The sequence below is a fragment of the Onychostoma macrolepis genome, chromosome 06, assembly GCF_012432095.1.
Source record: "Onychostoma macrolepis isolate SWU-2019 chromosome 06, ASM1243209v1, whole genome shotgun sequence".
Lineage (NCBI taxonomy): Eukaryota > Metazoa > Chordata > Actinopteri > Cypriniformes > Cyprinidae > Onychostoma > Onychostoma macrolepis.
The window spans coordinates 33,922,429-33,926,461 of record NC_081160.1 but is presented as its reverse complement, the minus strand read 5'-3'; the positions used below and the strand labels follow the sequence as shown (position 1 = coordinate 33,926,461).

At 38.6% G+C, this 4,033-nt stretch overlaps 1 long non-coding RNA gene across 1 annotated transcript; it reads right to left on the bottom strand.

Annotated features, from left to right (window-relative positions):
- Positions 1 to 1,164: 1,164 nt before the first annotated feature.
- On the bottom strand, positions 1,165 to 2,243 carry LOC131542845 (uncharacterized). The gene is made up of 2 exons (XR_009271798.1): positions 2,049 to 2,243; positions 1,165 to 1,588 (listed from the first exon to the last, which is right to left on the bottom strand). It is a non-coding gene; the product is annotated as an uncharacterized LOC131542845 (long non-coding RNA).
- Positions 2,244 to 4,033: the final 1,790 nt, after the last annotated feature.

Below are 4,033 nucleotides of genomic sequence, written 5' to 3'. Positions count from 1 at the left end.
ATAGTGCGCACCCCAGATAGGGCGCACCTAGATAGGGCGCACCCTAGATAGGGCGCACCCTAGATAGGGCGCACCCTAGATAGGGCGCACCCTAGATAGGGCGCACCCTAGATAGGGCGCACCCTAGATAGGGCGCACCCTAGATAGGGCGCACCCTAGATAGGGCGCACCCTAGATAGGGCTTGAAATGTTAAAAAGGGGAACTAAGTTAATTCATACAGCATTAACAAGCGGTCAGTTGTTCAGAACATAAAACCTGCAAATGCCTAAAGAAAAGGGACACATGAAAGGAACAGTGCAAATGTCATCAAATAAAGCATAAAATCCTATTAAAAAAAAAAAAAAGATTATAAAAAAGTGTTACAAATTTACACAGAAACATGCAATATTCTAATGAGGGTGGAAATAATGAGGATGAAAGGTGTTTTTATCTATATACCTAACCCTAACACCCCCCAATTAGCATATGTACCAATCAGGAGATATTGGGGGATACCAATGGATAGTCTGCACCCTGGATAGTCAGTCTGCGACAGAGATGACAGCCTTAGGTTAGGGTTCTAAATATACATGACAAAGTTTATACAACTAATACAAAAAAGAACTAAAGTCTGCAGGTAGGTAGATCTCCAGGAACAGGGTTAGGCACCCCTGGGTTAGGGTGTAACAGGAACACTGTGAGCTGCTTGTGGACATAAGAGCCATCTGTGAGCTGAATGAGCAATTTATCATCAAATGAGATTTAAAAAAAAAAAAAAAAAAAGTAGCTCTTTAAAATGTCTGGATTAACTGTAGGATTAAATAAACATTAAACAACGATAAAACATTGAGTTAACATTTGTAGTTGCTTTAAACAATAGAAACATTCAGCAAATCAGTTTCTCTACAGATCCTAATTTTAATGGCACTGATTTTGTTTGAGAAGAAAGTGTTGCTTTGCTCATGTTAGGCTTGACTGAGACCTCGATTCGACCAGAGGACTGAGTATGGCTACAGCTGGAATAAAGTCAGCTTTGGGACTCTGGAATTGACAGATGAAAATGACATTATGAGCATAGTTTAATTTAAACTAAACAGAGAGCACATACAAGGGATTTAAAAGAAAAATGCCCCTCAACATCCTTGATCAGCAACACCTCACATAGAGTGTTTTGACAAAAAAAAAAAAAAAAAAAAAAAAGTATATACACATTTAAGAAAAGTTATATCAGACAAATCAAGTTGCATAGCAGACATGTCAAGTATATCAATTAAAAACCTCAAACATACAGTCACAAGAGGTAAATTGACATTAACAAGCAGTTATCAATGCAGCCGTGAATTAACCATTCTTGAAACTCTTTAGCATACACATTTCTAAACAGATCCAACTTTCCGGTCACTAGGTTTGGAGCGCCCCATCTATTTGATATCTGAGCTTGAAGAGGGATTGTAAGCTGTTGACTAAGTAAAGTGACCAATTTGCATACAATGCTGTAAAGGGAGGTTTAGTCAAATCTTTGAAGGACTCTTAAATGGGCAGGTGTTGATTCTCCTGGAAACAGCTGCCTTGGCACAGTCAGCTGCCTATCACAACTCTAAACAACTCCTGCAAACACACCAGAAGACAGAACACACAGCATCTTTTACTCAAGGTCATGTCAGGACCACATGAACAGAATGTTTAGGGACTGTTGACAATTTGAGATGACATTTTAACAAGGACATTTTCTGCATGGAATGCTATAGCATTACAAAAGTGGTGCTTTACTCAGGTTAATTACATGCACAGCAATGGTTTGCAACCACTGTGTTTAGCCTGCATCCACAATTTAAACACTTATGATTCAGCATAAACCTATACAAGGTTTAGGAGTGTGAACTCCTGACTGTTACTCACCCATTTCCAGCGACAATGAAGCATTTGAAAAAGTAGTTAACTTATTGTATTCACTATCGTTTGTGAAGAAAATAAGAATCAAGTACTTTTAGAACACGCCAGCATTGAGTCTTAACTGAAAAGAAGTGCACTACTAATAAAATAAAGTAGCACAATTATGGAAACATACCATTCACAATACATGCTGAATACTCTTCTCTGAGACGGTTTCTCTTGATAAGTCACACAGTCAAAATGCATGCGTTCTGAGTCCCGCCTCCAACAGCACTCATTAATGAAAACAACTCTTGACTAGCTCATAATCAAACTCAATATAAAACTTTCCACTGGTTACATCAGGGGTGGCCCGGAGAGACACACTCCTGCAGAGTCCTGCCTTGTCAAAAACTCACCTGCCTGTAGTTTTATAGGAACCCCTAGACCTTGATTGGCTGATTCAGGTGTGTTTGATTAGGGTTGGAGCTGAACTCTGGCAACCCCTGGGTTAAATGGTGCAGTACCATAAAAATCACAACTACACAGACAGAATAAATAATTACAAGAATAAAGTACAAGCATTCAAAATATTCTCATTCACAATGACTTTCAAATGAAATTTCCAGCAGACTATTCATAATCCATCTTACACAGACAATCCTGTGAAATTTCAGCTAGTGAGCATTTATACTCATGGGCACATCCACTAACGGGGATGCAAGCAACCAGGAATTACATTAATAAAACAATCAAATTTCAAGATTATAAACTTTTTGTACATACCTTAATCCACAAATTATTATTTAACAGCCATGCATAGTTCCAGTAATTAAATTTTAAAACAAAAATCCATTTTATCCTCTATTTTGGTTTCTTCCACATCCCATGATGCACCGCAGCACAGATATAAAAGTTCATTTCAGGAGCCGCTCTGGTCTTTCAAGTGGTTTCAGAAAGCTGTCATACTGGCTTCTCAAATGAACTGATTTTTATTGACTTTCCAATAGTGATGGGCAAATGAAGCCTCATGAAGCACTGATACTTTCCCTCTGACTGTTTTGGGAAAAGATTTGAAGCTTAGACAGTGTTCAAAACCATGCCATCTGGTGGTTAGTAAAAAATAAACCAGCTAAAAGCCTTTGAAAGAAGCTCCATCGGACAAAGCATTCACTAGACATTTCATAAATCGATTCATGTTATGTACACAAATAAAAGCCTAACAGTGTGTGTGTGTTGAATGTCTGCCTCTGATAAATTTATTTACCCATTAAACTGTGACATTTAATGACAGTACGAATATCAATATGATGTAGTAGAAGAAAAATGAGAATGAGCTTTATTGCCAGGTATGTTTACACATACAAGGAATTTGTTATAGTGACAGAAGCTCCACAGTGCAACAGAATGACAACGACAGGACAGGACACGGATAATAAAAAGAATAATATACAAATATACAAAATAGACAATGTACAAAATAGCAAAAACACAATATATAATATAGACAATTATGTATATACAGGTATGATATGTGCAAATTTGAAATGTAAATAAGTATGTGTGTTAAGTAAATAATGTATAATAGTGTTGTGTGTTCCACGTTTTTTGTCAATTGTTTATGAGATGGATTGCTTGAGGGAAGAAGCAGTCGTTCGTGTAGAGGGAGAAGAGCAGCGGGGAGAGAAAGCAACCCTGGGGGCACCAGTACTGATCGTATGGGTGTTGGATGAGAATTTACCAAGCTTTACTAACCGCTGCTTGTCTGTCAGGAAGCTGTTGATCCACTGACAGACAGAGGTGGGCTGGAGGAGTGATGGGATGATTGTGTTAAAAGCGGAGCTGAAGTCTACAAACAGGATTCTCACATAAGTCCCTGGTCTGTCCAGATGTTGCAGGATGTAGTGCAGTCCCATGTTGACTGCATCATCCACAGACCTGTTTTCTCTGTAGGCAAACTGCAGGGGGTCCAGTAAGGGTCCTTCAGATAAACCAAAACCAGTCTTTCAAATGATTTCATGGCCACAGACGTTAGAGCCACAGGTCTGTATTTCAAGCTTTTTATTGTCATTGCATCGGAATGCAATGAAATTTCAGAGACTGCACACAGAGGTGCTACAATGCGACACAGAGGTGCTACAATATGATAACCACATACACATAGACCACTATACGTAATCA